Raw genomic sequence first — 14,031 nt, 5'->3', positions numbered from 1 at the left:
CGAGTTACTGTTAGACCATTGGGCGAGTTACTGTTAGACCATTGGGCGAGTTACTTTTAGACCAATGGGCGAGTTACTTTTAGACCAATGGGCGAGTTACTATTAGACCATTGGGCGAGTTACTTTTAGACCAATGGGCGAGTTACTGTTAGACCATTGGGCGAATTTAATTTGTAATTTATATTTACAAATTTAAATTTACAAATGGGAACATTTTTTTGAAGTTGAATTTCTACTTTTTGCATGATTGTAAATTTGTAATACTCAATGGTGTACAGCATGTGAACTTTAGACTAACCTGGAAGAGCTTTAATTACAGTAAAAGTTTTTGTATAATAAAACCGGAGATCTTCGGTTTTATTCCGAGTTCACTGATCGAGTGGTAGCTAAACACATTGCGTGCATTAATGAATCATTCAATCAGTGACGTATAAACTGTGTGCATATCGCTATTAGTCTTACGTCTTGTTTGTTCGTCCTAGCTGTGTGAAACTACGCCAATATTCATGATAATAAGTTGATCGGCGAGCTAACACACACATTGTATAGGCGCTGGAATGAAATAGCAATTTTCCTCGTTTTGCCTCACTTGTTTGGCTTAAAATTAAAAAAGGAATGTGATCAGTGAAAACTAACATTTTAAAAATAGGAATCTATTCTTTATGCAAATCACACATGGCTTTAAAGGAACTGACCAAGATCCAAATTTCCAATCTTTACTTTGTTCCACACTTGCAAACTCAACAACATCTTTGACCAACTCATCATGCCCTCTATGGCGACTGCTGATATAATTGAAGACCGAATTAATAAAAATTCCTTTAAAAAGGAACAGGGCGAACAAATGAGGAAGTGTCAAGATAAAGGTGTAGTTATTTTATTGTTTGAACTGTTTCTATAATTCGCATCGATCATAATGAGTATGTTTTTACGTACCTCAAATGACAAGGACTACGGTACTTATAGCCTATGATCTTGCAATGAGACTGTAGTCAGTGTATGGGTATGGACAGTGTAGCCTATTTGTCTAATCATTTTGGCTATTTAATTCTGACCATTGTGATTAAAACAGGCTTTCAGATTGGTGAGCTATTGTGTACCAAGTGATAAGACCGGGCACGTATAATAAAAATACACTGGATAATTCATGACAGCCTATTTACTGGCAAAAGGCGGGCCAAATAAATCGTAACAAATTACAGAACTCTCATTTGTTGACATACTAGCAATATTGTTAACAATATTGAAAATCATGTTCATAAGCGTAACATCCTCTATACATCTATTTATTAATGTTCATAAACGTATAACAATTTGTTACATCTATGTCTTAATGCTTATAAACGTAACATGCTCGATACATCTATTTATTAATGTTCATAAACGTCCTTGATACATCTATTTCCATTTCAATGCTATTTTATCTCCGTGTTCTGACAACAAATTTGACCCGAATAACATTTGTAAGAGGTAGAAACCTATCAGGCGGCGAGTGGCATGATAGAGCCGGCAACTTGTGACACCGCCCGGCCGTATGGCATTTTCCAATATACTCGGTTAATTTTGTGGGGTTCATTATCGAACCCCAACGGTTTTAGCTTGTATTTATATTATTTATTAACATAGGCCTATTTGTTTGTGATATTTCAAGCGTTTTAAAATTTCAAAATAATCCCATTCAATTACACGGTTGACGGTGGAAATTTACTGAATTTAGAGAATGCACTGCGACCACCACCTGGGACTTACCAAAATAATATTATTAACTAATCCCATAACTGTTCAAATAACAGCCCTCACTTAACAGACATTAAGTCTCAATTGACAGGGTCCATGCATGAGTGCTAAAGTAAATATATTTTCTCTTTATCGCCTGCCTAAGTTTCCCCATTTAAGGGATGGGGTATGAACGTTTGGACAGTATTTATTGTGGGACATTAGAGCACATCAGACATGTTGAATTGCATTCTGAATACGAAGAATGTCCTTTTGATATAAAATAATTTTGATTTTTTGGAATTCGCAAATGATGATTTTTACTTAAAGTGTATGTAGGTGGGATGAAAAAGCCGACGATCAATTGAAAATTTTGACCATTCGTATTGAAGATATGGATCTTTTTCCCAAAACACAAAAAAAATAGGTAATTTTGGGGAAAAAAGTCCATATTTTCAACATGAAAGGTCAAAATTTTTCAATTGAACGGCTTTTCTCCAATATGAAAGGTCAAAATTTTTCAATTGAACGGCTTTTCCTCCCAGCTACATACACTTTAAGAATATATGTCATTAGATTTATAAAATTTACTTCGAGGACTGTTATATATCAAAAATATGAAAAATATCAAATTTTAATAATTTGTCATAAAATTTGTAGGCCTATTAGATCGTGATTTTCAAAAAATGAAAATTATTTGATATCAGAAAGACATTCTTAGGAATGCAATTCCATATGTCTGATGTGCTCTCATGTCCCACAAAAAATACTATCGAAACGCCCATTCCAGATCCCTTAAGTACTCTCTTTAATTTACTCAAGGTTGTGTTTGTATAAATGAATTCAGTTATATAAACACAGCCTCGTGAAAAGGTCATGTTGACATAAATTAATTGACTGTGTGGTTAAACATGTTAAAGTATCATTAACAGATTATATACGCTATAGCAGAACAACAAGCACATACAGACAAATATTTTACCAGTATCAATAAAACTATAATGAGGCTATTAATGTAGCCCAACTGTACGTACAATCTGGCAATACCGCTCAATCTTAAAGAAATGAAAAATATCTGTTGCAATTTTCGGATTTGCATAAAAGTAATTCTAGTTCATCCAAGTTGTAAAACAATTATTTCTTTTAATACAAACACATTCCTTGGTAAGACAACTTTATAGCACTGTTTGAATATCAACATGAAGTAGTAATGACAAATTTAAATGTACACTATCGCCTCTGTAGTTTCCTGATTACATAGACAGCACGATTATTTTATTTTTATTCTGCAACGCTGTGAGGAAATAAGTATGCCAAAACCCATCGCAATAAGGACCAAAAGACTAGTTTGCGTCGGACGTCATGGTATTAGGCGCGACTTGATCGGTTGCTGATCTGCGCAGTACAGCATTTTGGTCCAGTTGAGAGGACGTCATATGAAAACTAGTCTTTTTTTGGTCTTCAATAATAAAAACAAGCAGAAAACAAGGATGGGCTGCCAATCTGAAGAAGCTACCAGTACGGTAGTGAAATGGCACTAAAATTTGAGTAAATATCATCTTTTACTTCCTTTTCCTTAGAACTAGATACAAAGAAAACCAATATACAGTCTTTATTGAATATTCCAAAGATCTGATGTTATTGATTCCCATGATCTGTGCCATGAAAACACAAGAAACTATTTGGGTTTAGTGAATCTCACCACCCCCATGCACACACACCCCACCCCCATACACAAAACAACTTCATTTATGTTTTTTTGATCGAGTTCTGATGCTTAGTTTAGTCATATAATCAGAATGACCCCAAAATGACCATGCCATTTCTTGTCTTCGTTCTGTAATCATTCATCAAACGATCTATGGCGATTTGACCTTGGATGGTACCGAAATGACCTTCACATTTTTTGTCTCGCTTCAGTGTTCGTTCCCACCAAATTTCATAAACCTGCGACAATCTATAGTGATTGACCGCAGATGACCCTGAATGACCCCAAAATTACCTTAACCCAACTCCCACGCTCTACCCTACCCACCACACCTTAACCCACCCCAAGCTACAGTATAAGTGCTTTCCACCCTGTTCCTATACACTACACCACCACCATCTTAGCATATAATTATCCACGCAATGGTCTAACCGTAACTCGCCAATTGGCCTAACAGTAACTCGCCCAATGGTCTAACAGTAACTCGCCCATTGGTCTAACAGTAACTCACCCATTGGTCTAACAGTAACTCGCCCAATGGTCTAACAGTAACTCGCCCAATGGTCTAACAGTACATTAACTCGCCTAACGGTCTAACAGTAACTCACCCAATGGTCTAACAGTAACTCGCCCATAACTTACCGTCACTTAACTCGCCATTTATCCATCCCCGTATGTCTATGTGTGGTAAACATAGTAAAACAACAATGTAGACCAATTTTTTACCAGACGTTTGGCTAGCCAGCATAGCCATGGTGCAGGTGTATTACTTTTTGTTACTTGTACATCCCGAGGCATTAGGCTAGTAAGAGTCGCTGCTCATTAACTCATAGCAAAGAATCTCGTCTACAATGTTTCCTGCGTAATCCATTTAACATTTTGTTCACATCTAGTATGTGATTAAAAGTCAAAGGTGATGCAGCTGTATAGGCCTTTATCAGGCAAAAGTCACCACTTTAATAATTTATTATTCTGCCTATGATTTCAAAATAGATAAATTTAAATTAGAACAAGTTTAGCTATACTCTTGTCGTGTAGTGTGTGCCCTAAGTGAATGCTTAGCTTGTTTCTACTTGTTTAATTTGGTTTTCATATAGGCTAGTGTCTAACACACGTCCACTACAAATATAATGTACTTTAATGTTTTAATATTAACCCTATAATAAAGAGAACAGGTTATTGGCGAGTTAAAAAATAGGCGAGTTAGAAAAAGGCGAGTTAAAATGGCGAGTTATCCCCTGCAGTGTTTTCCGGAAAGTCCACGTGGCGAGTTAAAATGGCGAGTTACCCCCTGCAGTGTTTTCCGGAAAGTCCACGAGGCGAGTTGTGAATTTCCAGAAAGTCCACGAGGCGAGTTGTGAATTTCCGGAAATTCCATGCGGCGAGTTGTGAATTTCCGGAAAGTCCACATGGCGAGTTGTGAATTTCCGGAAAGTCCATGTGGCGAGTTGCGAATTTCCGGAAAGTCCATGTGGCGAGTTGTGAAAAATGCAGTTTTGGTCAAAATTCAAAAATTATTATTTAAAAAATTGATACCATTAATGTATTCTTTGACTCATGTCCGTTCCATATTATACTTTATCATATAAATAGATATCAGCCTTGATTTTAAATACTGCAATCAATAGTTATTACAAATACCATTAATACTGTACAAATTTGCCGAGAACAGGTTATTGGCGAGTTAAAAATAGGCGAGTTAGAAAAAGGCGAGTTAAAATGGCGAGTTACCCCCTGCAGTGTTTTCCGGAAACTCCATGCGGCGAGTTGTGAATTTCCGGAAAGTCCATGCGGCGAGTTGTGAATTTCCGGAAAGTCCATGCGGCGAGTTGTGAATTTCCGGAAAGTCTACGCGGCGAGTTGTGAATTTCCAGAAGGTCCACATGGCGAGTTGTGAATTTCCGGAAAGTCCACGCGGCGAGTTGTGAATTTCCGGAAAGTCCATGTGGCGAGTTGTGAATTTCCAGAAAGTCCAAGATTTTGAACCAAAAATGCAGTTTTGGTCAAAATTCAAAAACTGATTATTTAAAAAAATTGATACTTGTATTCTTTGACTCATGTCAGTTCCATAATTATACTTCAGAGGTTGTTTAAATGTAACCCCAGAATACATTGCAGCCACTGATGGCATGTGGTTTGAGAAACACATGGTTATTTTCAGAAAATATCACACTGGGCTCCTGCTGTGCATGGTCAAGGTTGTTATACAACCAGATAAGCTATGTGTCTGCATACATGCATGTGCAAGAAAACTTTGCTGGTTTCATCTTCTTTTCCCAAGCATTTAAAATATCTCAAATTGTTTTAAAAACACACAACTTTTTAACTTTCTTGGTGGCAATGTATCCACAAATTACCAATTCAAAACATAAAAGTCTCGATGAATATTCCATCAACTCACTGTTGGGACTTCATCATAGTGTTACTGTAACTCGCCACCAGGATTTCATAGTGTTACTGTAACTCGCCACCGGGACTTCATAGTGTTACTGTAACTCGCCACCAGGATTTCATAGTGTTACTGTAACTCGCCACCGGGACTTCATAGTGTTACTGTAACTCGCCACCGGGACTTCATAGTGTTACTGTAACTCGCCACCGGGACTTCATAGTGTTACTGTAACTCGCCACCAGGACTTCATAGTGTTACCCATGGGAATATCTAAAAATAGCCTGACTCTGTGGGGGGTAACTCGCCTTTTTAACTCGCCTTTACCTAACTCGCCCATATTGTAACTCGCCTAAAACATGCTCTCAAATTTGCCTAGGCATTATGTGTTTTGACTTTGGTACATACAATTTGATTTTTTTTTCTGTGTGTGCAGTATGTCCTAACTAGTTTTTTATGGCACGCCAGACAAGACAAAAAACGGCGAGACTTAAAAAATGACGTCCAGTTTAAAAAATGACGCCGAGAATAAAAAAAATTAACGTCGAGAATAAAAACAACGTCGAGAATGAAATGATAACGTCGAGAATGAAATAATAACGTCGAGTTTTAAAATACAACGTTGAGTTCAAAACGATGACGTTGAGATTGTAAAACCAACGCCGAGTTTGTAACGGGCCGAGTTTTTTCGCGTCCAGATTTTTTTCGCGTCCAGATTTTTTCGCGTCCAGATTTTTTCGCGCCGAGAAGCGCCCTCTATAGTCTTTCTGTATATATTATATCTCAATACTAGTAATTATTATAAACCATGCAATTTATTGATTATTTACTAATATTATTCATATTTGAAAGAAACAACAATGATAAAGATAGCACTTGAGCTGTGATTATTGGCAGTATATCTGATATTGTTCATGTTTCATTGTAGGTAAGTGCTATGCGTGTTTGTTTAAGTCCATGATAGTATAGTGTCTCCTTATCTATGGTTGAATCCAGCATGGTCTTGACTTGGTGGAGGTCAGTGCAGAACTGCCTAGCACATGAAAAAGCACAGAGTATGGGGTGGGTTATCAGGTCAAATTGCAAGGATAGGACAGGAAATGGGCAAGGTCAGTGATGTAATGTTAGGTATGGGTAGCAGGTAGGGTCAAAATGGGTTAACAAAGACACATTGGGTATGGAGGCAACATAAGACAAAACATGAAATTTATAGGCCTATATAGGTATACCTGTTACAATAATTTGAGTGATAATTCATGTTTGACAAATTGGGTGTACAGGGTGTCCCAGAAAAATTAAAAAAACTGGACCTAAGTTGAGAAATAGGCATCAGAATCCAAATATTTAAAAAACAGCGTATAGCCCATAAAATACGATGATTTTACTTGAATCGGTTGAATGATTGCGATTACATAACGCATGAATCAATCACTTCATTTCAAGTTTGAAAGAAAGTTCATTCAGAATCAGAATCAGCATTTTATAGACAATCACCCAAACAAACCAGGTATAAGTCAAACTAGACATTAAATGAAAATACAGGATCGAACATAGAGAATACAACATATTATTATGAACATGAGAAATTAACTATCATTATTTAACATGTTTAAAGAACGTTTTTTAAGCAGAATGATCAGTGCAGTGATCAGTGCAGTGATGGCATCATTCTCATTATCGCTCATAATGAATATAAACTTATTATTATCATTAGACAGAGACACACTACGAGATGAAAAAGACAGCTTCCACTCAACGACTGCGGTACTTATGAATGCTATTTTATTGACCAACATTACCATGTACTTTACTCCATATAGAAGAATAGTGAGGCCAACCCCATCAATGGGTCATAATTAAAAGCCTATAGTTGGCCGACCTCACGGCACTGGGGGCTGCTCACAGGAACTAGCAACCCGAATTCATCCAGTGCTTACTCCAATCCAGGTCCGTGCCAAACTCCTGAATTGGTTACTTTACACCAATAATGTTTTAAAGGATCATATTGCTTTTTCAAATATACTTTCGAATATACTTTCCTGTACTACAACCCACAAGGAAAAACAAGGCCTACATCTACGATCTTATGGGCCTTATGAGATTACGACTCCTGCACATTGCTCAAGGAGAATATACCAATTTCTACAATCTGAAATGGTGCACGGACATGGTATATACATGTCAATAAATTGTTTACATTTTGAGACTGTACTTAAACTCCAGTCTTCGATCTGCCTACCCTATACGATCTGAGGGGGCTATAATTTCTGAATACATTTTATGAGAACAATTTGATTTTTTAGGAACTATACGTACGCCCTGCTTCTCGAAGCTTCCATGCAATGGAATTTAGATTAAGTTGGGCGGGAGGGTTGGGATTTTAAATTTAACTAGAGCGGTTCTCGGGTTTCGCGGTTTTCGGCATTTGCGGTTTGTGGTTCAGGTTGGTTGGTGGTAATTGGGAACCTTGTGTGATCCTGATTACTGGTTTTTGATGTGCATTTTGGGTTGTATGTCGAGTTTCTGTTCAGAACCTTGTGTGATCCGAGTGTGTGTAATGTGTATTATGGATTGATTTTGAGGTGTAAGAGTTGTATGTGTTGTGTTGTTTATGTTATGGAATGTAGAAATGGACATTTTATAAATAGGATTGGATATTGGGGTGGCAACTATGTATAGATGGGTTTGTTGTTATTTGTGTACATCCATATGAAAAGGTTGCACTTGATGGTTGTATATTTTTTTATTTCATAATAGTTTGGAATGAATACTAGACTCATAGCATGTGGAGGTCACTTCAAATCATGGTTAAGTGACATGGTTAAGTGAACTGGAATGAGCGTTTCGACAGGATTTTTGTGGGACATGAGATCACATCAGACCTATTGAATTGCATTCTGAATACGAAGAATGTCTTTCTGATATCGAATAATTTACATTTTATGAAATTTATGATATAATACAAATGTTATGACAAATTATTAAAGTTTGATTTTTACCTTCTTAATATTGAAGAAATGGATTTTTCCCCCAAAAGACCTAATTTTTGTTGGTGTTTTGGGGGGAAAAATCCATATCTTCAATACGAAAGGTCAAAATTTTCAATTGATTGTGGGCTTTTTATTCCACCTACATAAGCTTCAATTATAAATCATCAGATGTATAAAATTTCAATATCAAAAATATCAATTTTAAATGATTTGCCATAAAATGTGTATTACATTGCGAATTTCAAAAATCAAAATTATTTGACATCAGAAGGACATTCTGCGTATTCAGAATGTAATTCGATTGGTCTGATGTACTCTAATGTCCCAATAAATACTGTTGAAACGTACATACCCCTTCCCTTAAGGAATGTTTTGTATTTCTAAACTATGTGACTTGTGGATGATTTGAAGTGACCTTTTATTGAAATGTCTGGTTTTTATTCATGGCTATTATTTGAAATGAGAGATATATGTATGAGCCCTCAAGTGCATGCTTTTGATATGCATGAACACATGTATGGAATGTATAATTGTTGATAAAATACTGAGTAGTTGTTGATTATAATTTAGAGAATGTTTGTTCTGTTTGCAGGTTGAGTTTTTTTGTGAAGGTTTGTATTATATGTTGAATGTGTGTTTAGAATGTTATGTAATTGTTAATATGAAGTTGACTTATAGATGTTAATATGTGTTACTATTGTTTCTTAAAAGGGATAAATAAGATGAGACAAAATAAAGAATCTGAAGTTGGAAATATTAGTTTAAGCATATAAATTTATTTGTTCTGGAATGACGTTACAAAAGTTAACATAATTGCAGAGTATTATTTAATTTATGAACAGTGTATTAAAGCTAGAATGTACGATGGCCTTGAGGTATGTTTTTATATGTGTCACATTGACTTGTGAGGTAATTTTTGGATTGTTTGACACCCAATTGGTATGTGTGTAGAGTGTGGCTATAATTTTAGTTGAAAAGTTCTAAATAGGATTGTTTGGTGGTTGTTGACTTGTGGTTGAATGATTGAAGAAAATGGGAATGGGTGGTTGTCGTACATTGTAGCTTTAAGGCCTTTGTTTTGAATACGTATATACTGTCTGTCTAGTTTGAAGTACATAGTATTGATGCGGACGCACACATTGTGCTGACTTTGAAGGCTGAAGGCAGACATAGCTGCAGCATAGACGCAGTGCTGTTTACATGCTTTGTATGCGCGCTTTGTCACTTTGTACTTCAGAGTGGACAAACTGTAGTTTCAGAACTATTCTTTTAGAAAGGTTGGAAAAATTTGGCATAGAATGTTTTAATGTTGGGTTATTTAAAGGACATATCGACCCTGGACCAAAACAAGCATATTTAAGCACTGTAGGCCTACTTTAAATATGCTTTCTAAACAACATTCAATGTGCGACATTTGGAATGACGATAAAGTACATTTAAAGTACAAATAAAGCACAATGGCCAGAAAAGTACATGTAAAGCATACTGAAAAAACGCACATTTAAAGTACTGTACTGTAATTGTACTTTATAACCAAACAAGCATATTTAAAGTACTGTGCTTTAATTATACTTTATACCAAAACAAGTATTTTTAAAGCACTGTGCTTTAAATATGCTTTCTAAACAACATTCCAATGTGCGACATTTGGAACGACAATAAGTACCTTTAAAGTACAAATAAGTCACAATGACCAGAAAAGTACATTTAAAGCACATACTGAAAAAAAGCATATTTAGAGTACACTGTGCTTTAATTGTATTTTATACCAAACAAGCATATTTAAAGTACTGTGCTTTAATTATACTTTATACCAAAACAAGTATATTTAAAGCACTGTGCTTTAAATGTGCTTTCTAAACAACATTGCAATGTGCGACATTCGGAACGACAATAAAGTACCTTTAAAGTACAAATAAAGCACAATGACTAGAAAAGTACATTTAAAGCATACTGAAAAAAGCATATTTAAAGTACCGGTACTGTGCTTAACGAGGTTCCATACCATATACCAGTAAGCCTATAATTATAAGCTTACCACATATGGAGCTTATCAAAGTATTGGTAACACAAGTATGTTTACATGCAAGTATACATGACCAGTAACTATCTCCTGTAATCAAGCTTCTATTTGTAAGTCCATTAAGTCCTTTGTCTTCAGTAAGTTATAAGTTTATTTGCTCTGATTATTGGTAGGAAAGAAAGTAGAATATTGAGGTAGTGGTACTACATATTTTGGGTATACCCTGGCAGAAATTGGATATAGTTTTGATAATATCAAAATTGTATCAAAAAGTAGCCTACTGTATCAAAAGTATATCAAAATGGGACATTTTGATATATATCAAAAATGTATCAAAATATATCAAATTGTATCAAAATATATCAAAAAGTATCAAATTGTATCAAATCATATCAACTTTGATACAATTTGATACACTTTCAAGATTTGGATACGGTTAGATACTTGCAAAAAATTTGATACAATTTTATACACTTGAAAGTATTTTGATACCATTTGATACACTTGAAAGATTTTGATACAATTTGATACACTTGAAAGATTTTGATACAATTTGATACACTTGCACAATTTTGATACAATTTGATACACTTGAAAGAATTTGATACAATTTGATACACTTGAAATATTTTGATACAATTTGATACACTTGAAAGATTTTGATACAATTTGATACACTTGAAAGATTTTGATACGATTTGATACACTTGATTGTTCAACAGCCAGGTTTTTTGATACACTATATTTTGATACTAGCTGATATCATATGATAACAGGATGTATTCCTATTTCCAAGTGTATCAAAAACTAATGCATCTATTTATACTTTCTTGAAGCACCGTAACCCCATCAATGAAACGCTGATCTTCCTTGGGGCCCGATCAAAATCTGTATCAAAATTATATCAAAAATAGATTGTGATTACGGCAATAACATCATACATTATACCCTGCTGCACTTACAGAATTAAATAAATTAAATACGGTATTGCAAACATAAATTATGTATCAGCTCTCTGTAATATACATGACATCTTGGTTTGTTTAAATTAACCATTTAAATAAAATCTTTCTGAATATAAGTTTCATGACTGGGGCTGGAGTCTGACCCCTCATATCTGACAAAACTCATTTAAAACCAATGTCAGTGATACAGTGTTCAGTCTACACATCTTAAAATGCATTTGCGACAAACAGCATTGACAATAGGTAGTCCAGAACACTCTTACATATGTATTTATGTCGGAGTTTCTTAATTATTTTATTTACATTTTCATGTGTTTAACTCGACATTGTGGCCCCAATCTTCATGATATACATGTACCCATATTTTCATGATTGTGGGAAAAATAGTCTTAAAGTTTGTCACTCATATTCCTTATTAAAAAACGGTATCCCTAATGAAAAGTTCTGAATCTGATGAATCCATTTTCCACAATTAAGACTGTGAGAAAAACAGTCTTTAAATTTATGTTTTTTATGATTTGTCATCAATTGGAGGCATTTGTTTTTTGCATGTCTATCTTCGTCACTGTTTTGCTGGGCTGATAAATGTATTCTATCATCATGTTCCATTGTAGTTTGCAGAGTTTGGGTCCCATTTCAGCAGCAACTGAAAGAAAATTGTACATAAAATTACGAATTAGTTTAACTTAAAAATTTAACAAAATTAATATCTTATTGCCACTTACACATCTGGCCGTTTTCCAAAACAACTGAAAAAATATTTTGTGTCAACGAGAAATTCATAATCATCAAGGGTCTATGGTTAGCCAGGTATTTCCACATCACTTGTTTAGAGTCCGCCAGAGAAGGATACAAACATACATGTACATTACATGTAGAGTACTGTCTTAACTTAACCCCTCCCCCTTTTTTCCCCTTAATTTTTATATCAAAACTGAGATTTTTGGTATTGGCATAAAGCTCATATTTTACTCGTTAAGATTAGTAAAGTAATACTAAAATTTATCGCCTGAGATAAATTTCGTTTAGTTCATAATCTGCATATCCTGTGAGGCATTGCTTCTCATCAAAACTGCACGAACAAGCAACTCAAAATTTGGAAACAATAATTTTAATGGTACATTTTTTTGTAAAGTCTCAATATGTACATTGTATAAGAATACAAAATATTTTACCATGTCCCTTCCTTTAAGGGATCCAAAATGAGCGTTTATTGCGTTTCGACAGTATTTTTTTGTGGGACATGAGAGCACATCAGACATATCGAATTGCATTCTGAATACGAAGAATGTCTTTCTGATATCAAATAATTTACATTTTTTTTAAATCACAATATAATACAAATTTTATGACAAATTAGAAAAATTTGATATTTTTCAAATTTTTGATATATAACAGTCCTCGAAGTAAATTATATAAATCTAATGATATATTCTGAAAGTGTATGTAGCAGGGAGGAAAAGCCGACGGTCAATTGAAAATTTTGACCTTTCATAAATCATCAGATTTATAAAGTTTACTTCAAGTACTGTTAAATATCAAAAATATAAATTTTAATGATTTGCCATAAAATGTGTATTAAATTGCGAATTTCAAAAATCAAAATTATTTGATATCAGAATGACATTCTTCATATTCAGAATGCAATTCGATATGTCTGATGTGCTCTAATGTCCCAAAATAAATACTGTCCAAACGTTCATACCCCAGCCCTTAAGTTTTGACTTTTTAAAAGCTAAATTGCACTAGCAGCAGTGGTTTTAATATTTAGAAGCAAAAATGTGTTTCACAGAATCACAGTGGACGTAGAACCGTAAGTATTTCAGACTTAAAATGTCACTGGGATTTATGAGAAAAATAAAAGAATTTTCTTCAGATTCAAAAAGTTCCATTTTGAAATGGATAAAGCGGTTTTAAATACCGTACCTTTGGTAATCCTCCAGACTACAGTAGTGATTTATATGTTGGTGTTTGGTGTTGCCACGGGTGTTGCCACAGGTATGGAACTTCACGGTTGCATATCACAGAACCTGTATGAAAAATAAATAATTAAAATTAAAATGGTATTTTAAAAACTATCTAGTCTCTTGTGTTGGTGTTGGCCCTTTGGTTCGCGGAGAGACAGTCATTTTACTGGGTCAGTCCATCTCAAATCACCAAATGGGTTGGCTGGTCACCCTCTCAGGTTTTATTTAAAATCACTTATATCATAGCCCTATGTGCCCAATGAACACATTTCA

The 14,031-nt window shown here is 34.7% G+C and overlaps 1 long non-coding RNA gene across 1 annotated transcript; it reads right to left on the bottom strand.

Moving 5' to 3' along the window:
* Nucleotides 1–10,879: 10,879 nt before the first annotated feature.
* On the bottom strand, nt 10,880–13,784 carry LOC140168105 (uncharacterized). Its single transcript, XR_011861148.1, has 2 exons — nt 13,718–13,784; nt 10,880–12,437 (listed from the first exon to the last, which is right to left on the bottom strand). It is a non-coding gene; the product is annotated as an uncharacterized lncRNA (long non-coding RNA).
* Nucleotides 13,785–14,031: the final 247 nt, after the last annotated feature.

Source organism: Amphiura filiformis, chromosome 13 (assembly GCF_039555335.1).
Source record: "Amphiura filiformis chromosome 13, Afil_fr2py, whole genome shotgun sequence".
Classification (NCBI taxonomy): Eukaryota; Metazoa; Echinodermata; class Ophiuroidea; order Amphilepidida; family Amphiuridae; genus Amphiura; species Amphiura filiformis.
Note: the sequence above shows the minus strand (reverse complement) of the source record. Positions and strands in the feature narration are given on the sequence as shown.